Below are 21,738 nucleotides of genomic sequence, written 5' to 3'. Positions count from 1 at the left end.
TGGAAGAGCTGGGCTTTCAAAAGAAAGCTTGCCTGGCAGGAGGGGCTGATAAACATCAGTCAGTGAGCCCATGTGTCTCAGGGTTCCCCCAAACACTTGGCAGCAATCGCAGTGTTACGGCTTAACAGCTGTGGGGAGAGGCACCAGCTGCTTTGCACTGGGAGGGGATGGAAACAGTAGGGAGAACTCAAAATATTTTAGCAGTGGGGTCTTCAGAAACTTAAATAATAAAACCTGAGCGTTTTGCCTGTTTCAGGCAATTCTGGCTGAGTCTTGGAGCACGGTGCTTTAAAGTAGCAGCGCAGGAAGGGCAGCAGCTCTGCTGCTGCTCGTGGGCGTTTGGTGCTTTCCTATTTCTGTTTCGGCTCTCCAGCCAAAGCTGCTCACTCACAGTGATAGCAAGCTTGTGGAGCCTGGGAAGAAGCAAGACTAAAGCAATTATACAGTAAAGAAGCCTAAGATCAGCTTTCCAGTCTTTAAATGCTTTGCACTTAAGTATGGCACTGAGCTCAGAGCAAGCAGATGGTTTGACCTTCCTCCTGCCTTGCTTGTCGGAGCGGGTTGGGCTGCGAGGCGCTGAGTGTTTGTCTGGGAGCAGAGCAGGGTGGCAATGCCATCTGGCTTGTGGCTCTGGCTGCACTGAATTGCACTGATCCTCATCTTTTGGGATGAGGCTGGCATCGATACGAGCAGCACCTGTGGTTCGGAGCTCAACCAATGAAATGTGGCTCTTGGAAGGAGGAAGACTTGCATGGTGTTACGCCATTGCGTGAGATCACACAGTCTGGCATTAAACTGCGTTTGAAGGAACGGTGTGGCTGTGACAAATAACTGGAGGAGACCAAATTGTTTGTTCCTCTTACATCTGTGGCATTTAAAAGCCAAGAGGTTGTGGTATGTCACATATTGCGTCATCATGCCGAAGTCGAGTAATTGATGGGACCAGTAACAATCCATGAGAGCATTAAATGTCTCGGGAAGATGAAAGGGGCCCTGGGGAGCTGTTGGCATCTGTCACTGACACGTTTGGGAAGGAGGAGAATACAGATTGCTCTGCTGAGTTTGCTTCAGAGTGACTTTCGTAGCCAGCGTGTGTGGATGGATGTTGTGGTCTCTAATGGGGATTGGTATTTTTGAGTCCCAGCCTTTCCTGTGCCTCAGTTTCCCATGTTGTAAAGCAGAGGCACCGCAGGCTGCAGGCATGGGGGGAGCTGCAGATTCAGGTTTACACTGGGTTGGTGCAATAAAACATTTTCTCTGACCAAGAAAATAACTTGTAGATCAGATGGTGGGGCGGCGGGGTTTTGGGTGGATGGAAGGGGGTGTGCTCAGTGTGCGCAGCAGGGCAGCAGGCCCCTGCTTCTCTCCGTAGTCTGTCTCGATTCCTGGATGAGTCATGTCCCTTCTGTTCATAGATGCTGCCAATGAGAGAGATAAGGGTTTGAAGTGGAAATTTGGGCCCTGCTGATATGGCCCACCTTGACACATAAGGTGGATTTAGAGCCAAAGTCTCCTGCTCCTTCTGGACAAAGAAGTGTTTTTGTCTGTAACCTGCAGAGCCCAAGCTGTTTACTGCATGCATCCCTGTTCCCCAGGTTAAACCTGGAGTTAAACCACCAAATATTTTGAGTATTGCCTCCACAGGGCTCCAGTAAGGTCACATAAAGGGGAGGAAGGGATGAACCCTGCAACGTGCCAGTCAGTGAGCCCAGAAAGCTGTAAGCAATCCAGGAGGCTCCTGGAGTGTGTCAAGGATAACTTCCTGAGCCAAGTGATAGGCAGCCCCACCAGGGGCGATGCAGTGCTGGGCCTGTTGCTCACCAGCACGATGAGCTGTAGATGTCCCTGTTCACTGCAGGGCACTTGGACTAGATAACCTTTAAGGGTCCCTTCCAACTCAAAAGTTTCTGGGCTAGGCTGAATGGAGAGAGTAAGAGTTTGTCCCAGCAGTGCAAGGGGGAATTAATCTTCTGAATCGGGGCTTTAAGAAGTGATCAACTGTGGAATAAAATAGGGTTGAGCCCAGTGCAGGCTGTTGCAGGGGATCTGGTCTCCCTTTTTTGGGAGAGATGTTGGTCCTTGAGGCCTCATGCTCTGGAAATCCTGACAAATGTGGTTTAAGGACAGACCCAGGCTCTTAGATCTCTGCCCTGCAAATAAGCTAGTGTGGGAGCATGGAGCTGCAGGAGCTGCAAGTGCTGCTCTAGGCCTGGATTTCTGCAGACCTTCACAAGAGGGCAGAAAACAGCTGCAGAAATGCACGCGGCTCTGGGAGCCTGACAGTGGTTTTAATGGGAAACTCCTGGGGACTTTCTGGTGTGCTCTGAGGCAGAAGCGTGTTGTGGATTTGCCGGGAGAGCTGGTGTAAGCATGCAGCAGAGAGCCATAACAAGAGCAGCAGTCCTGTAGTGTGGAAAATTACGCATTTTGTAAGAGCAGAGGAACTGCTGCACTCATTCGTCTGTTTCCTGGGGAGGACACTGGGGTCCATCCTCGCTCATGAGTGGGGATTTTTTCTAGATAGAAGTTGGGGAGAGAGGAAAAGGAGAAATGAAGCTGTGGAAGGAGATGGAAGGGCGTTTGATCAAGATTGTGGGATGCTGGAGAAGGGGTGGGTGCACCAACTGGACCTGGGGTCAGCAGCATCTGTGCTGCAGCAGGAAGGCTTGTGCCAAGATGGGTTTTGTAGCTTGGATGAGCCCAGGAAAAAAACAGGAATGGGGACCCAGATAGCCTGCACGTGGTGATTTTGATTCCTTGTATGGTGTTAAAACTCAGAAGACTCCGTGCTGATGTCCTGTTGGTGTAACCAGCAGGTTCTGCCTTGTAGGGCTGCTTGGGGCTGAGTGATAGCTACACATCCTGCAAGACAAAGCCTGCTCTCAGAAGCCCTATTTGGTAGGTGGGATTTTCCTGGGTGTCCTGGCAGCCAGGCTGGCTCCCAGGGGGTGCAAAGCTGGAGCTGGGAATGGTGGCAGCTGGGCCACCAGTTTTCCCTTCCAATTTTCTGGTCTAGAGATGGGACTTGCTCATGTGCTTCTGTTTTAGCAAATCAATGCCAGAGCATTTACAATAATTTTCAGACTAGTTTCACTTTTCAGTTTTTTTTTTTTATATAAAGGAACTAAAAATAAGTCTTCAGTTGTAAAGCAAAATAAAAACACTGCCATCTTTCATTCCAGTTATTATACAGTAGCTGGCATTCTTTAGACAAAGCTTAAAATAACCATGAACATACCAGTGAAAATAAATGGGTGAGTCATGTTTGTTAATGCAGGATTAGAAGCATTGCTCTTGGCTCTCTGACTTTGTAACATCGCGTGCTCTCAAGCAGACGCGAGGTTTTGCTGGAAGTGAAAAATTTGGGATGCATCCATTCCAGGTCCTGCTGAGCAGGACCCATGCAAAGGCAGCGAGCGTTTTTGTTGTATTTATTTGTGCAGTCTCTATTTGTATGGCACTGTGGTGTCCTGAGTGTTGCTGTCTGTAGTAATGAGGCTTGTGCCTCACTTTTTGGTTGTGGTTGGTTTTGAAGGTTAAATAAGGAATGTCACTCAAATATACACACATTTCTCATTTCATCCGAGTTCACAAGCATTTCTGGGTGGAAAGAACCAAAGGCATTGCTGTGTTGTCCCAAAACCCAGCCCTGCATTGCAATCTTCCTTCTGAGGAGTGCAATGCTTCCCTGTGTGGTTCCATCATTCCTTTGCTTTTATTACTGCAGTGCATGAGGGGTGAAAGCACCCTGGGGTGAGCGCTGCTTGTCCTCTCCCAGTGGGCAGCTGCTCTGTCTGCACACACTGCTCCTGCCCCCTGAGGCTGTCCAGAGCCTCTTTACTCCTCCAGAGATGGAACGTGAGTTTGAAATCCTGCTCCCAGCCTGGGTTCTGGATCAGACGGAGCGTGATCTTGGTGTTAAAACCAGCAAGAGAAAACTGAATGGGTCGAGGTGGCTTCAGCTGGCACTGGGAATGCCCCACAACAGGTCTGTGGGCTGCTTCCTCGGTGATGGAGGAGACCTCAAACCAGAACTCAGCAATGCCTGGAGAAACTATTCCTCTCCTCTACCTCCCGGCTTTTGTATCCCTTTGGAGTTCTCCTGGTGCGTGGAAAAAGCTGCAAGAAAAGTCAGGGCAGGCCTGCTTGGCTGGAGGCGTCGCAGAGCATCTTGGAATGACCAAGTGGCCTTTGTAATGTCCCCTCCCTAGCAGAGGAGAACTTGTCAGCGTGGCCCTGGCTGCCTGGCCGCAGCCACCTGCCATCCACGTCTGCCTGGTGTTCAGGGCACATCAGGCTGCTCTGTGTGTGCCACCACCTCGCTGGGATCCGTGGCTGGTAGGGTGAGCAGCTCCTGCCTCTGTTTTCCTTTGGCTCCACAGCAGAAGGGAAGAAGCCGGAGGCTGCTCTGCAGTTGCAGTCATTAGGGCTGTTCTCCTGCTTCCTTGACAATGTGTTAATTGCTTGCCTGGCCAGCGGGTCTGCTGTGCTGCTTGCTGCAGAAGACTGCGGGGACTTTTTTGTTTCTGTTCCTATTAAAAAGGAGAAATAAATGTCTGCAAGGCACCTTGTGTTCTTCCCCGTCTCTCCTGGGGTCAGTGAAACATGGCACGTGTCAGACTTGTGTTTCAGATGCTTTAATGTGAACTGCTGTGCCCTTTGTGCCCATCTTATGTGCAAACAGAATGAGGAGGCAGATTCCCCCTTTGCCGGGGCTGAGGATGGATGCTGCTCCCTCCCCACGCCTGGGATCCCTTTGCAAGATTCCCACTTTCCCCTTCTCTTAACCCCTGCCAATGAACAGGAGCAGCACGTTGCAGAAGAGGGGTTTGAAGCCTGCTGAGCAGCTCTTCCTGCAGCCAGCTCCTGCGTGTGCTCACAGCTCTCTGCTGATGCTGCAGCACAGAAGTCACCGGAGCTGTCTCCTGTCCGCCTCCGCGGGGCTGCACGCTCGCCTTGGGTGGCTGTCACACACAGCAGGCAAGGTTATCACGGGTGACAGCCTTGTCACCCCTCTGATAAATCACGCACCGGCGTGGTATCGGTCGTGCTTAAATGCACCGAAGACAGTAAATGAGCCATCTCTCTACTTAGTGGTCTTTTTTTAACAGAGAAAATGCTTTTGTGCTCAAAACCCCGCTTTGAGGCTCTCTGGGCTCGGAGCCTCGCCTGGGCTGGCAGCACCCAGAGCAGTGGTGGGGCTGGTGGGTGGCCATGTGCCACCTGCAGCAGGATGGCAGAGCCCTGCTATGCCCGTGGGCAGCTCTGATGGACTTTGGCAGCCCAGAACAGCGGCCTCTGACTCCTTTCCAAACGTTTTCTTTCTACTCCATGCGGTTTGACTGCACTGTAGCCCCCAAAGGTGGGAGCAGACAGAACAATCCAGGAGGTGGGAGCGTGTGGGTCAGGTTTCTTTGGGTGTCTTCTCTCTCCTCTGTGTCGGCACTTGGGTGTAATTTGTCCTCCTGAGGGGGCTTGCTTTCTCCTGACCCCCACTGCAGGTGGTAAAAATGCTTGCCATTTAATCCTGACTTTGGGTTTGGAGTCAGGTTCTCATGAACCCTGATAGCCTCAAAAATCCAGGGGAAATGGAGAAGCTGCCTTGGTTGTTTGGAGCTCAGAGCTTCTCCAGTGCTTTGACTTCTCCAGTGTATTGACCCCATTGGGGTTTGCAGGCTGTGGCACCGTATGACTGGGAGGTCATGAGCTGGAAGGCTGAGGTTGCATCCAAATCCCACATAAACCATCAGCACTTTTTTGGCAGAGCCTGCAAGACAAGCAATGTACTTTGGTCTCACTTCTAGCAGCATCTGGCAAAGCAAATCCCCTGCTGGGAAGCTGAAGTTGGGGTGCAGGCCTTTTCCATAGCCAAGGGCTTTGAAATTAATCTCTACCAAGGATGTAGAAGCTTGCCCCATGTAACAGCACCCTGCTAAAGGAGATGATGTTGTTTCCTACCTGGTTCTTTTATCCAGAGACCTGCTGGCCCTATAGATTTCAGTGGGGTATGCTTCTATAGCTGCTACAAAAAGGTTGGCATTTGTGAGTGGATAAAGGGATAGAAGCCATGAGCTCCCAGGCTGCTGGTGAGTGTGGATGCTGGACTGTGAGCCCAGAGGTGGACCCTGTGTAATCCTTGCACTAGGGCTTACATCAGCCCTCCTGACTGTGGGGTGGCTGTGCAGAGGGTGGCTCTGGTCTGTGCCCTGCCAGAGCAATGTGTCCCCATGGCTTGTGGTGCAGCAACAGCAAAATCCTCGGAGGGAGGAGATGCATCGTGGTTTTCACTCGCCAGGATGCTTGGTGCTCATTGACTGGTCTTGTGAGCGCTGGTGTGGGACATGGGGACCTCCCTCCTCCATCCGCGCCCCTGCAAGCGTGCATGGGAAAGGGTTTCACGGAGGAAATAGAGCAGAAGGAATTGAGCATAGCATGTGTTCCTTCTAAAGATAGCACGCTGGGGCTCACATCAAGGATCTTGCCACACTCGGCATCCACTACATCTCCATCGCTCTCCATCCGCGACGGCTTTGGGTGCGATGGGAGCACAACAGACACGGCCGGCCTGGGACTTCTGTGCCCTGCTGCAGTGGACTAGAAAACATGTACACAGACCATAATATCGCAGGTGGCCTTGGCGGCCCGTGCTGCAGGTGTGGTTTGGGGGCTGCAGCTCTCTGCTGTGGAGCACGGTGCTGTGACATCCCTATCCAGCTGTGCATCCCAGCGCTGGCACACAGCCCTTGCTGGAGGAGAGCAGTCCAGCCCTGGGGTATGGCCGTGGTGCTGGCTGGTGGCCCCAGGTGCCACTGACTCAGCTGCGAGGCTACCACAGCACGTCCCCAAGGTGCTTCTCTGGGAACAGCGGGATTTCCATGCCCCAGCCCCCTTTTCCCTCGCCACCCGGGGTGTCGGTGTCATGCTGGGATTCCCTGCATGCAGGGAGCCCTGCGGAGGCTGGCTGCAGATGCCAGCGGGCTACCAGAGCAGATGGAGGATCTGGGCCCAGGATTTCTGTGGGATTGCTCAGTGCATTAAACCTAACCATGCTTACTTGCCTGGAGGCCTCCATCTGGCACAACAAGCCTAGGCTTGCTGCTGAGAGGGAACCTGGAAAAGGGAATGGGAGCCGGGACGAGCGTTTGTGGTCAGTGTCCGCCTTAAGCTGTCCGTGTAACTCAAGCTTTTCTGTGCAGCCCTGTCCCACGTGTGCTGCAGCCCTTTGCAGCAGCAGAGCATCGCAGGGTGTCTCCCAGCCATTCACCATCCTATTTTGCATTGAAATCTGTAGGGACTGGATTTTTGGGGAGCTAGGTGTGATTCACAGCATCTCTCCGTGAGGTGCTATGGAAATGCATAGTCTTCATGAAGGGAAGGATGGGAGCAGGGGCTGACCCCCTACTTGCAATTAGAAAGAAGGCAAACATCTTACAGACCTTCCTCCCACAGCCCCCCCTGTGCATTGCTGCCCTCTCCAAGCAGCTGTGATGGCCCTGCTGCAGCGCGGGACGAGGCTGACAGCTTGGCAGCACTCAAGGAACCAGAAAGAGAGAGGAGCAGACAGACAGTGTACCTGGGAAAAAATCATGTCAAGTCACGTTAAAGTGAGAGAATCGCTTGCTGGAGGCTTGAATGGAAAGCACTGTCTAGGGTTTGAGACACGGGCAGCCGTGCCTGTAGAGGGGATTTGCGTTTGTGGTGCGGCCACACTGGGCTCGCTGCTCTTGGAGAGCCCCATTGCTGGGATGGAGAAGGGGCATTTCTTTCAGTGGCTTTAATTAGAGAGGGGTGGCACAGGGTGGGGTACAGCAGTGAGCAGGGAGTGCTGGAGCCATCATGGGAACCAGGGATGTCCCTGGTATCTGGTCCATCAGCCAGGTCGCTCCCTGCCACACCAGGGATGCTGGGCATTGCTATTGTTCCCCATTGAGGCGTGCCATGAAGCTCTGGGGAAGAACCTCGTTGGCTGTGCCTGTGCAGCAGCCCCACCTGAACACATTTCTGGTGGCCTTTGGGTCCAGTCCAAGCTACACATGAAGTCCTCCAACCCATTTCTCTTGTTTTATGAGAGTTGCAGAGTGTTAGATGCATGACCTGGAGCAATGGCAGGACCCTGAAAGCTGCCTCCGTCTACCACTCGATTTTGAGCTGGATGCCAGATTTTAGCGTTTATTATCACCAGCTCTCCTCGCCTCTCCCTGTCTGGATCAGGGTATCTGCACCTCCAGTTTTTGTCCTGGTTTTTATGCCTGGTTGCTTTCTGAATCCAAGCACGGTGCAATAAAACTGCATTTACCAGGGATTAGCTGAGCTAATCTCATAAATGTGCTTTTACTTCATTATCAGATGCAGCATATAGGGCTTTCTCCTTGGCTGTACTGGGTCTGCGAGAGGGTTAGTGGATCACCCTGCAAATGAAAGGGCGGGATGCTGGGGAAACAAGCTTCTCCTTGTGTTTTGGATTATGTTGATCAGGAGAAGGAAAACAGCAGAGTTGCCTGCCTGGGCTCCAAGGTTCAATGTCCCTTTTTTTTTTTTACTTTCCTGCCTTCTCAACCCCCCAGTCAGTGCAAATTTGAGGGAAGAATTAATATGAAAATAAACACAACCATGCTTAACAGAGCGGGCTTAACTGAGACTGGGCTGAAGTCCCAGGATGGTTGGGAAGAAGGATTTCTGAGTTTCCTGAAACAACATGTGCTGTGACTCTAGCACTGTGGGTTTATTGTCTGCTTATTTTTGCTTCTGTTTTACCAACCTTCCCAAATTCCTGTAGAAAAATACCTGCTGGATAGGAGGGATCTCAGCACAATGAGCCTTCTCACTGCGGGGCTGGTGGGACACACGGCTTCCCCTGTGAGCTCAGCCCTGCCTTGGGTGCGAGTTGGGCTGGGCAGGAAGAAAACTGGAGGTTTTGGAACAGGGGCGGGCACCTCAGAGCTGGGCACTGAGATCTGCTCCTCCAGGTTTGGGTTCATGGAATCATGGAACATCCCAAGTTGGAAAGGACCCACAAGGATCACCAAGCCAGCATCTGGCTCCACGCAGCACCACCCAAAATCCAAAGCCTATGTCTGAAAGCGTTGTCCAAACGCTCATTGAGCCCCAGCGGCTTTGGAGCTGAGACCACTGCCCTCTGGTGCAGAACCTTTCCCTCACCCCCAGCCTGACACAGCTCCACGTTGTTACCCCTGCTCCCTTTCTGTGGGGCTCACCCCCCCATGCTGTACATGCACCCATCCCCAGTGCAGGATCCAGCACTTGGGGTTGGTCTCCCCAGGATAGAAGAGGCTGAAGGCGGTGGTCTCTAAGATAGGAGTTAAAGATGAGCACCTGGCTGTGCTCTGAAGCGGTGGCTGTCTCCTCCGCCTTCTCCCTGATGCTGTGTTCACAGCGCTGAAGGTTTGGGACAAGAAGAACACCTCTGCAACAGTCGCACAGCAGCACCTTAAAATAGAGGCGTGCTGGTGTGTCACGCATCCCCCATCACCCCCCTCCTGGGGAGACAGTGCTGGCCAGGAGCCTGGGGTGGAAGCAGATCCTGCTGCAGCACGACTGGTGGAAATGGGCAGGATTCAGCCATCCTTGGGCAAAGGCAACCAAAGGAGCTGCTGTTCAGCTCCGCGGCCGCCGTGTCGGAGTGCACCTCGCCACGCCAGGAGCTGCCTGCATTTCAGTGGCAGGGATGCTGGGGTGCAAGGCAAGAGATCCGCTGCAGGAGGAGGCTGCAGGAGGAAAGCTCGCGCCCCAGTTTCCTCTCTCTAGAATAGGATGACCACTGTTGACTATGGCTTTCCGAAACAAAAATGATGTGTAGGCAAGATTGACACAGTGAGTGGCACAGCGTGGTGGATGGCTGTTGGGTATTGGGGAAGAGTGGATGCACTCCCCTCTTGCTGTGGTGGGGCTACCAGCAGCACCTCACGTGAGAAGACATTGTCCTGTTGCTTGCAGGGCTGTGGAAAGGTGAACCAATGCCTCCTCGCTACATTAGGTGCCCCATTGGATACTGCTGGTGCTGCAGCGCTGGACCTAAGGCTCTGTCCCAGGCTTCTGTGTTGGGGCTCTCCATCTGGGTTGCTGATCTTTGCAGAAGCAATGTCTCTCCAAGCCAGTGCCTGGCTTTCTCAGGCTTTGGGAGCTCGAGGGCACTGGGGCTGGCAGTCAGCAGTGCCAGCTTCACTTCATCTCGACTTGCTGAATGGAATTTGTAATTCGTTTTCTATCAGCCTTGTGTCTGAGCAGCCTCCCAAGGACTTGAATGCTGGAAGTGCCTATTCTCTGAGCATCCCAGGAAGAACAAAGGCTTGTCATTCTCCAGCAGCTTCCTTTGCAAAGTGAAAAACAAGCTGCCTTCTCCCAGCTGTGACTCAAAAATGAACAAGAAGCAAGGTGCAAAACATTTTGTCCCAAATCTTCTCATTAATGATGCTGGGAGAAATGACAGACTCGGAATAGATCTGAAAAGGGGCTGTTAGGACTTGGAAGGATGCAGCTGGCGACTAGCACAATGGAAAATGAGCAGGCTGGCAGCAGACTGGCCGTGTGATTGCTGATGAGAAATGAAAGATTCTATCTGCTTCCTTCAGTGCTTCCCTATCAGCTCCCGCAGATGGACACGTGGGGTTCGACCACCTCTAGATAGCACAGAGGTTAAACAGGCATTTCTCTTAGAGGAAAGCGTTCCTTAAATTGCAATTACGCCTGGGAAGGAACAAAGGTTTGTATCAGTTGGATATTTCTGTGGCAGGGAGATTTGCATCTGAATTTAATGTGTGTGGCTCTGGAGGAGCCTGTGCGGGAGCTGGAGGGGTCGGGGTGGGGTGGGGGGGAAGGCTGGGGATGCCCACCGTGGTGGATGGGCTGGGGAGCGAGCCCTGGTGCGGGTAGGGAGGGCTGAGGAGGAGCCCCAGCTCCTTGGTGTATGGGAAAACAGGGAGAAAGAAAGGAGCAGATGAGGTTGGGAGTCTGAAGCCAAATTTGTAACACATCACCTGGGTGTGTGCTCACATGGCTGAAAAATTTACAAGCCTAATCCCTGGCTTTCCTGGATGGGGAGCATAGGAGTGCCTGTATAGCTGGAGGTCAGCGGAGCGGGATAAACGGAGCAACACAGAGATTATTAGGTAAAATGGAGAGAGTGGGGATTAATGCAAGAACCAGAGAGGATTTGGACACTACTGAGCTTGCTCTGCTTCTGTAATGCACAGAAGCACTTCCTGGCAAGAGCTGTGCAGCATCTTCATGGGGCGTTTCAAAAGCAATAGGTGCAGAAATTAAATCATTGGCTTTGGCCAGCTGCATTCGTTCTGTGCTTCAGACCCAGCTGCTGCTAAAATAGGACAAGAAACGAACTCAGGCTCAGGCTGTCGTGCCATGGTTGTGTTGCATCTTGCAGAGTTTTTCTCCTCAGCAAAATTATGTCTTTCATTCAAACTCTGCGCCTCAAGAGGAATGAATGTGAAGCTGGGCTAAGCTGTGTGCCTGAGGCTGTGTCTGGGAGGCTCATGTGCTATAATACGTGGTGGAGAGGTGTTCCTCCTCTTTTCTTCTATTAAATGATGGCTCCGTTTCTGTGAAGGTCTGAGCTGGAGCCTGAGGATCTGCAGTTCAAAGCCTGTGCTCCTGTTAAGGAGCTCCCTATGGGGGTGCCTGGAGGACACGGCTAAGGAAGCTCAGCTGTGGAATAAAGAGGGAATGGGAAAAATAGGGCAAGATTTGCACCGGGATGTGGTGTAAAGTTAATCCCCAGCTCTTCTCCACCTGGTTTGGGAATTGCAGGGCAAGGAATGGTCGTGAGTTGGACATGGAGAGACGTGAGAAGCCTTCCTGCTGGAACGAAACCTGTTCTGTCCTAACATCAAACCAGATGTGGGAAAGCCCAGCTCAGTCCCTTCAGCTCATTGTCATGTAAGAATGGGTTTAATCCGAGCTTTGGGGACGCAGCCTGGGGGATGTTTCCCAAGAAACAGTCGCACTGAAACTATTGGCATTACAGAGCAATCCTTTCCCAGGGACAGGAATTGTTAGCAACGCAAAGCTCTTTGGGGATGCTTTAATAGCGAGTCAGTGTTTTAGGATTGCTCATTGCAGTGGTGGGAGCCACCATTCTCACCCCTCCTGGATCCCAGTGTGGCTCTGTGCCGCAGCTGGGTCTCCAAACCGTGTCACCTCCCCGCGTTGCTCCGGAGGGGGGCAGTTGGAAACCAGGTCAGCAGCGGCGGAGCACATCGACCGTGAAGCAATGGGGGTGGAAAGGTGCTGAGAAAACTCATAGCGAAGAGTTGGTAATTATCGCGCTCACGTGTGCGGCTGCGACCTCACCTCTCTCAGCATTTGGGATCTGGGGGATGATTCAGGGTAAATGCAAGAGCCGGAATCTGACCTGGTGATCCTTTAAATAACAATAAAAAAAGCTGAACAACCTGCATTTTGGGGAGCTGGTGTGCGCCGCTGCGGTCCATCCTTCCCTTCCCGCTTTTCCTGGCTGCTGAGAGGGACATCCCATCGAGGTGGCTGTGCCAGGGCAGCTGGCGGGGGACACCTGGGACAGGAGGCTTAATGAAGCCAGCGAGAGACAGGCTGGGTGTCCCCGCGTGTCGGGGTTGGCCCACATAACCCATCTGCCCGCAAACACGGTGCCCTCCGCCATCAGGAACGCTGCGTCAGCGGGGGAGCCCCTGGGGGCCGCGTGTCCTACATAGGCACAGCGTGGCAGGAGGGGACGTGGCAGCCCAGGATGACCTCGGGAGAGCACCCGTCCTCAGCACGGGTTGACCTCCCACCGGGGTCACCTCATCGCGCCCACTGCTTGGTGCTGGGGAAAGCAGAGCCCCGGGGAGCAGCAAAATCCTGATGGAGAAATGTCACCAGGGCTCGTTAATTACTGTCCTCGCTTCCTCTTGCCCCAGTTACCCAGGGAGGGCATGGTGCTCTGTGGGCACGCTGCGTGCACGCACACCTCCCTCCCTGCCTTGGGTCGTGGTTTTCCACCCAGACTCCCCAGCCCTCCCGGAGATGTGCTGGAGATTTGCTGCGAGTCGTGCTCACGCTCTTGGCACTTTTGAAGAGCAGACCCCTACGGACTCAAGCTGACCCGGTGGGAGATAAGAGCAAGCAGGAACTTTCATTTGGCTTCATCCCTACCCTTTGTAGGATAAATTCTGAACCTCTGAGGACTGAAGCATTAATTTACAATGTACATTTATAAGGGTAACCTTAAGGCAAAAGCAGCGGCTCGATTTCTCGCAATGCACAACAACTTTCCATCAACACTTCTTTGCACAATGCTCAACTGCTCTGGGTTCCCGTGCCCCGGTGCTCCTGCACATCCCTCCAGAGATGCGTTTCAACCCCAATTACTCCCAGCCAAACGATGCTGCTGCCTTAAACCTCATTTGTTCTAGGTGCCTGTATCAACAAAAAAGCATTGGTGCTGCTCCTGCGTGCATCTGCTACCTATTTGGGTAGCACTGTGTCAGCTTCAGCAGTGGTAGGAACACAAGATACTTTCTCTAGAGTGATTTATACTGGAACAGAGGGGCTAAGGGTTGTACCTGCCTTTCATGAGCCTAGCAGCTAACTTCCCTTCGTTATCCTCTAGCAGCAGCCTTATGTCACTGGGAATTGCTGGTGGGGATGGGCTAATGGTTGGACTTGGTGATCTCAGGGATCTTTTCCAGCCTCAGCAATTGGATGATTTACCAGTGGTGTGAGGGTGAAGCAGCCTGGTGAGGCCTGTTTGGAGGCTCAGAAGTAGGAGAAGCTGAAAGCTGGAAACTGCAGCACCCCAGAAATCCCAGTGATGTGTCCTGGAGATGTAGTAAGCTCAATCAGCAAGGGTCTGTGTCCTGGCAAGAGCCTCTTCTGCGCATATCCCATGGTACATCATATTAGTCATCTTGCATTATTCAGCTCTCGTTGAGCAAAGCCTTGTCTCTGCCTTTTTACTTTTTTTTGCTGTTAGCCTGGAAACCTATATTTAAATACAAAGGGATGGGAGTAGTTTTTAATCGTGGCTATGTAATTCCTAAAACGCAGGGAGGTAAAGCTTCCAAGGTCAGCCACTTGGCGAGCATGATGCTGGTTCCTCCACTGCAAGAGAAGAAACTGGGTTAGAACTGGGGCTGTTCCTTCAATAGCAAGAGAGAAGGAGATGTGGCACAGGCAGGGCCGCAAGCAGGGACTGCAGACCGACCTCAGAGCCGAACATGGAGTACCCCCTGGATCACAGATGCCACCCATGCCATTTGGGTGCAGGGTCCCAAGCCCTGGGATACCAGAAGGACCCCACTGCCCCCGTGGGGCCACACAGGAGGTGAAGGGAGAAGCATCGAGCACCAGGCTCTGCCCCCAAGCTCACCCACGGCGGGCTGCCTCGCCATCCTGTCTACCCCGTAGTCTCAATATGGAGCTTCATGATGAATTACTTTACTCTCATGTGCTTGAAATGGATTTGTTATGCTAAGTACTGGCCAAATGCATCGTGAGGGGCTGGATCGGTCCGCATGTAACGAGGCAGCCATTTAATTACTGCTAGCACTCTCACCCCGACAAAAGCCTCGGCTGCTGCTGTCACTTGTGTTTTGGGACCTTCTCACACACACACACACCAAATCCATCGGAGGCACTCGGCAGCTTCGAGCACCCGCCCCGTTATTTATTGTTATTATTATTATTTATTATTATAAGCATTGCTATTCTTGGCTTACTCACACGTGAGCACGGGGCTGGCACTGCGCCCTGCCTGGGATCTGTGCTGATGAGAAGTGCAGCAGCTTTTGGTGCCGTGGCAGCTCCGGCTCTTCCCATCCATTCCCAGCTCTCAAAGGGCAGCAGAAGAGGGGAACGTGAACCCAGTGTAGGGGCTGCTGGCCACAGCACGTGGGGAATGAGCAGTGAGAAAGCTTTTCATTTTACTAACAGGTATTGAAATCCATCCGGATGGGATCTAAAGCAAAGTTAGGGTGGTGTCACGTGGGGGTATCCGCTGGGATGGAGCTAATTTTCTTTGTGGGGATTTGTATGGTGCTATCGTTTGGATTTCTAGATGAAAACAGTGGGGACGATGCACTTGTGTTTTAGTTGTTGCCGGGCAGTGCTCACAGAGGCAAGGACCTTTCTGCTTCTTGTGCCAGTGAGGGGCTGGGGGGGCACAGGGGGCTGGGGGTGCACAAGGAGCTGGGCACATAGCCCAGAAAGCTGACTCCAAATGGCCCAAGGGGTGTCCCATGCCGCGTGGGTCGTGCTGGGGGAAAGAAGGAGGAGGATAAGGGGATTTTGGGGTGGTTCCCTGGGCTTCAGGGCACTCCACAAAGGGCTGTCTGTACCCACAGCTCGTTTTATGGATGGGGAGAAGGAGGCAGCACTTGCCCATGTCACTGCAGCCCCTCGGTGGCAGTGGGGGAGGAGGATGATGGGCGGCAGTCTGTGTGGAGGTGGGGGTGGGGAAGTTGGGGGTTAGTTCTTATTTCCAGAGATTTTGTGCATCGCCCTTGGGAGTGCTCCTGAACTCCTGTGTTAATGGACCGATGGCGAATGGACCAAACCGGATCCAGATGTCGGCGCTGGGTTGAGCCCTCCATCTTTTCCATGACCCTGGGAGCAGAGCACAGGCAAACATTTGTGGTTTAGGCCTCTGTAAGCGTAGCCAAGCAGCCTCCAAAACACAGGCCTGGGCACTCCTGCCCCTGCTCCTTGAATTTCTCCCTGTTTTTGGGGTCAGCCGGTGAAGGAGGTGGTTGCACATCACCTCCTGGGGCACGCTTGCAAACTCCAGAGCCCCCAAACCCTTTCACCTGATGGCTCTGGAGATTCAGATGAGCTTCAGGTGCAACCCAAAGCGTTGCTCAGCCTCTCCTCCGTGCTGGGGAGCCGTCAGCTTTCCTTCCCAGCTCCCTCGTGACGAGCCGCCAGCACAACTCAACGGCTGGCAGCGGAACCAGGGGCTGCCATGAATCATCCTCATTAAAAAGCAGTTACAATTCAGCTTTGCAGAGAGGCCTCGCACCGTCTTCGCTGGCATAATGGAGCTATTAAAAGCTCCCGTGTCAGGCAGGTGGCAGACAATAGACGTGCACAGGCACAGCCTGGAGCCCCACTGCAGAGGGCATGGGGTGGGCCAGCGTGTGCCCTCACCCTGTCTCTGTGCTCGGAGCAGGAGGAGCTTGGTGCTGCTCTCATGGAGGGACACAGCCTTGCAGCACAGGGGCTCCTGTGGATGTTTGCCTGCAGCTGATGGGGAGAAAGAATGGGTGTCTGTGCCCACTGTGGGAATGGCCATGGGTGTGGGACAGCTGGCGTTACAGCACAGGGGATCCTATGGGTGTTTAACTGTAGGTGATGGTCATCACTATGGGGCTGGCCAAGGGCATGGGACAGGAGAGTGCAGGGAGCTTCCATGGGTCAGGGACACCTCGGTGGACTGAGTGGATGAAGCAAAAGCAGAAATAAATGCTGCCCATTCCAAAGCCATCTCCACGATGTGGTGTTTGCCACAAGAACTGGCTCTGAGCTTTGTTCCCGTGGTGGCATCTCATCTGGGACGTGCTGGGTTCCCATCGCTCTCCATCCAAAATGACTCCACCGGGACAAAAAGCCACGAGAAACGACCACATCTCAGACTTCCTCTCTCCTGGCTGTTCTGGATCTCATTTCTCGCTTCCCCAAGAGAAGAAGGGGAACAAAGCAGCAGAGAAAGAGCAAGATTTGCATTAAAAAGGAAAGCGAATGGCAGACAAAGCAATGAGGTCAAAGGCGAGGAGAGAAGAGAAAGGCTTGCAGTCATTTCTGGGAGAATTCTTCTTTCCAGATGGTCTTCTCAAGCTCCCCCCCCCCCCCGCCTTTCTCGATAGGCCCAGGCCGTTAATAATTCAGTGATTTATATCTGCAGCAAAACCTTCCATCTCGGGAGTCATTTCTCTTTGCAACGACCTCAGCGAGCGAACGCCGGGCGCTGCCTTTTGAACTGGAACGAGTTCGTTGGTGCAATTAAACTCGCCCCGGTGCTCACGGGTACCTCTTCTTTTTCTTTTTCTTTTTTTTTTTTCTCACGTGTTCATGTATAATTGAGGTTTCTCGGGGAAGGAATAGCAAGACTCTCCCGGCGATGCTTTATGTTAAGGGCGAGCTGCGAACGCGAGGCGGGCAGTGAGTCAGCATCCTCTCCTGCCTCTGCCGGCACGGAGCTGTTGCTGGGGTTACTGGCGCAGGTAGCAGCCCTGCTGCTGTCCCCAGGCTGAGCACGGACCTGGTTTTCCCAGTATACCAAAGAAAAGAAAGCAAAGGGCAAAACTCTGAAAAGCCCTCTTGCAAAAGGAACACCCCCCTCCCCCCCCCCGAGCCCACATTGGCGGTTTGGTCTCATGTTGGGTTTAGAAATGGGGAAAAAAGAAGCAGTCGCTTTTACTTTTGCTTCGGATGTTGCACGGGGAGAATGATTTCGGAGAATTTGTGTGTTTCTCGCCAGCGGGTCGCTTTTGTTATCACTCCATCTGCTCGTGCCTTGCCAAAACGGACGTTGGCCAACACAAGGAGGGCCACCGCGGCGCCCATAGGGCAGGATAGTGTCACCCCATTGCGCTGTGGTGTCACCTCATCACCCGTCAGTGTCACCTATCACCCATCAGTGTCACCTATCACCCATCAGTGTCACCGCATCACCCAGCAGTGCCACCCCATTGTCCTGTGGTGTCACCCCATCACCCAACCTTGTCACCTATCACCCAGTGGTGTCACCCCATTGCCCTGCAATGTCACCCCCTCACCCAACATTGTCACCTATCAGCCAGTGGTGTCACCCCCTTGCCCTGCAGTGTCACCCCATCACCCAGCATCACACCCCTGTGTCCCGACGAGGGGTTTGCTCTCAGCTCATACCCAGTGACTCATCAGCAACCCCTATTTCTGGTGTCTTCCTCATTGCAAACACCCCGTGATGCAGAGGGGATTTCAGAGCGAGTTGCAAGAGTTTCTCAGAAATGGGCTCTGCAAGAAGGGGGATCCCAGGCTCGTGTAGCTGCAGAGAAGGAAACCTATCGAAATAAATTGCAGGGCTGAGCTTTGGATCTTGGGTCATGGAGCCCTCCTGCAGCCTCTCCATGATGTTGCACGAGCCAAATTTCTGCTGGTTTGGGTTTCCCTGCTGGAAATGCAGACAGAACGGCCTTAGGACAGAAGTGAATTTCCCCTGGATTTGGAACGATGACAGTATTAGCAATTAGTGCTGGGGTTTTTCAAACATTAACTAATTAACTCACACCGTGAAGCCAGGAGGACAGGGCTGCAGTGCTGTGTTTTGTCCTGGCAAGGCGTGCAAAGTTTAATTTTCTATTGAGCTGTTTCCTTTGAGACTTACAGCCCGAGGACCACGGCGCGGGGGGATCCTGCTGCTGGAGCATCCTCGCAGCACTGCTCTCTGGCTGCATGCAGGCAGCACTTGCCCCATTTCTTATCAAACTTGGATGGAATTTGGGCAGTTTATGGGCTGGCACAGCCTCACAGGGCAGTCAGAACCCTGAGATGGGTTGGGCTGGATCCAGGCTCCCCAGTCCTGCTGGGTGTAGGGGCTGGGATGCTATGGTTCTCCCAAAACCATGTTTGCATGAAGCCGAGCTCCTCAAGCAGGCTCCATCCTGACCCCAAATCTCCTCAGCTGTGGCTCTTCATTCAAGACATGGTCGCTGCAAGTCCCACCCCTGTGAACACAACACAAGGCATCATCCTCCGTTAATTGCTCCCGGGCTGTGATGATCGCACTCCTACAAGCTCAGAGTTGAGGCAGGAGGGACGGGGTGGGCTCCCATCCCTCCCATCCCTCCCATCCCAGCTCCCCAGCATGCATACCAGGGAAAACCAGGCAATTTCCATGATGCAATTTATTTTCCTGAGCGTAACTGGCTGAGCAATGGGAGAAAGGTGAAGAGCGCACGTTCCGAAAATAAACACTTGAGCCTTTACAAGGGCGCTTTGTGGTGCAGCAGCGACTTGTCGATTCTCCAGCATTTCTGTGCAAACCGAATGGAGTTATTTGAGAACAGAACTGTTTGTGCAGCTGAACGGGGCTGGGCACCGACTCACCCAAATATCCTGAGTTCCCCCCTGAAAAATCCACTCGGAATAGTGTTGTGAAGAGACCGATCCCGTATTTTAGGGCAGATTGCTCCAGCTGTGTTTGGATGGAGGGCAGTGGCTGGGCTTGGCTGTCAAGAGGGGCTGCTAGCAGAATTTTTGCTGCTGTTGGCTTCGCTTGGCATAAGTAGGCTGCAAACGCTGCCGTGTGCCAGCTCGGATGGGGACGAGTGCCACCAAAGCCAAGCAGAAGTGACATTCCTGGAATAAATTATTCAGCAGAGCGCAAGGAGTCACTTCTGCTGCCCCAAACGGGGACTGCTGAGCTCTCATCCAACTGGGAATTGATGCTCTCCCTGCATCCCCCAGGCACCCACCCTGCATCCCATGGACCGCAGCCATCCAGTGCCCGCGTGGACATCTGCCCGCCCGTAATGAAAAGGCAGCGCCGCTGCCACGCCGTCTCCATGGATTTGTGGTTAAGTTGCTTTGTGGATGTAATCTTATCGCCTAATGACCAAATAATGGCATGCAACAGGAGCTGCGTAAGAAGCCGCTGGATATCATTTTGCTGTCATTGTGAAGGCCTTGGAATGTGATCCCCATTAAAGGGGGAATTTGCATTAACATTGTTTGGCCAACGTAATCCCGCCCTGTAATCACATTTTTAGGATATTAAAATAGGCCTGACTCGAGCCTGAATTGTAACCCCTTGGTCCCCAAAGGGTTGGATGGGTTCAGCTCCATCAAACCCAATGGAGCCACTGCGTGAAGTCAGCAAGCAACGCGGAGGAGTCCGGGGGATCTGTTCATCCCCCAAATCTGCCCCCATTCTTTGATGGCAGAGTCGTGTACTGCTCTTGCTACACCTACAGCTCCCATCCGTGCTCGGCTACTTGGGGTTAACGATTCGATTTTCACTCGCCCCACCTATTAAGAGCAATGACCGTTCTCTGAACACACGCTGCCTTCGTTTGCAGGTTGGTCCCCACGTGCCTGGTGCCTGCTGCGCTTTGTGCTCAGCGCCCTGTTAAGGGTTTGCCATCCCCATGGGGCTTGCAGCAACGAGCTTCGCCCGTGCGCTGACTGTTAAGCAAACCGCAGTAGCCAGAAAGCGCTGAATTTTTTTTACTTCCTATCCCAGGTTTCAGTTTCTTTCTCATTTTCTGCAACCGCGAGCTCGGCGAAAGGCTGGCGAGGGATTTAAATAGACTGCAGGTGGGAGGCGAGAAGCCTTCTCCTAATGCACGGATGAGAAACTGAGGCACGGAGAGACTCGAGGCCCCGCTCCTACGCAGCCAGACGGCTGTGGGCGCATCTCAGAGCCGCAGCACGGCTCCGCGGGGTGGGGGGGAGCCCCGGAGGCTGCGGGGTGGTCACTCCTGGTCCAGAGGCAGCCTCGTCGTCCCTCATTGCAAAGCCAATAACTGTAATTAAATCAGAGCCAAGCTGGCACGGAAGAACCAGCTGAAGGCTACAGGGAGAGCGAGCAACCAAACCTGGCTGCAGCAAGCAGAGCGGAGCGTGGCGGTAGCGCCCGTTTGTCTGCTCTAGCTGTGTGTTGCTCTGAGCTAATCGTGAGAAGTTGTGTTGGTGCCGAGCTGCTTGATGCTGAAGCCCTGTTTGCAAGTTTCAGCTCTGCCCCGGCAGTGGGGAGCGACCCCAATGGCACCCTCGGCCTCTGATGTTGGTGGGGAGATAGGGTTCCTATGGATGTGAGCAGCAAAGGGAGGGCACGGTGAGCTCGTGGCTCTGGAACGACAGGAGGAGCCACACGAGTGAGTTAATCGTGTCCCCACGGAGCAGCTGGAGCTTTGTGGGCTCCCCGCTGCGAGAGGAGAGACAATACATTTACGGTGCATTAAGGTATTACTGTAACAGCGTTAGCGCTGAAAGGTTTCTGATCCTCGGAAATAAAGACTAGCAGATTTGTCCCAGATTTATCAATGGAGGCAGGGTTCCCATTCAGGCATGAGGGAGGGCAGGGCTCCAACACGTGCGGGCGGCGAGGCTGCAGGATGCAGAGCTCTGAATGGGGCTGGCAAGGGCAGGGCAAGCGCAAGAGGATGCTCTCAGCAAGGCTTCAAGGCAGGGAACCCACGCCTGGGGGTTGGAATGAAGGTTCTGTGCTTGGGGAGGGGTCTGGAGGGGCTGTGGGAGAGGTGAAGCCGTTTGCCCCCTCTGCTTGGAAACCTGCCCCCAGAAAGGCCACTAAAGGAAGGAAGGAGCGGTGCTGGCTCTGCTGCTTTGTGGAAGCTGCAGCTGATGCTGCAGGTCAGCCTGTAGATCATTGCACAGGGGAATTTCCTAAACGGCCGTTAGGGATACAATTGAATTTGTCGAGTCCAGATTCAAGAGAAGAATAGGGTGGAAAAGCAGAGAGGATCTCGCAGGGGGAGGAGGTGGACACCCTGCATTAAACAGAAAAGCCACAGCCTCGAGGAGCGCGTGTGGTGCTGCACTTCGCAGGGAAGTGCTGGGGGCACGGCAGAGGTGTCCCTTCCCGTGGGCTTCTGCCAGCATTGGTGTCACCAGCCTCAAACTCGCCCTGTGACCGTGCCCATGCCTCCCGGTTTGGGGCACAACCCGGGCTGCTTGACCAGCTGGGGCCGGCGGCCTCTCAGCCTGCAGCGAGCTGCTGGCCTGGCAGAGCTTAATTAGATTTGATGG

The sequence above is a fragment of the Numida meleagris genome, chromosome 25, assembly GCF_002078875.1.
Source record: "Numida meleagris isolate 19003 breed g44 Domestic line chromosome 25, NumMel1.0, whole genome shotgun sequence".
In the NCBI taxonomy this organism is placed as follows: Eukaryota; Metazoa; Chordata; class Aves; order Galliformes; family Numididae; genus Numida; species Numida meleagris.
The sequence above is the reverse complement of the archived record's forward strand: the minus strand, read 5'-3'. Positions refer to the sequence as shown.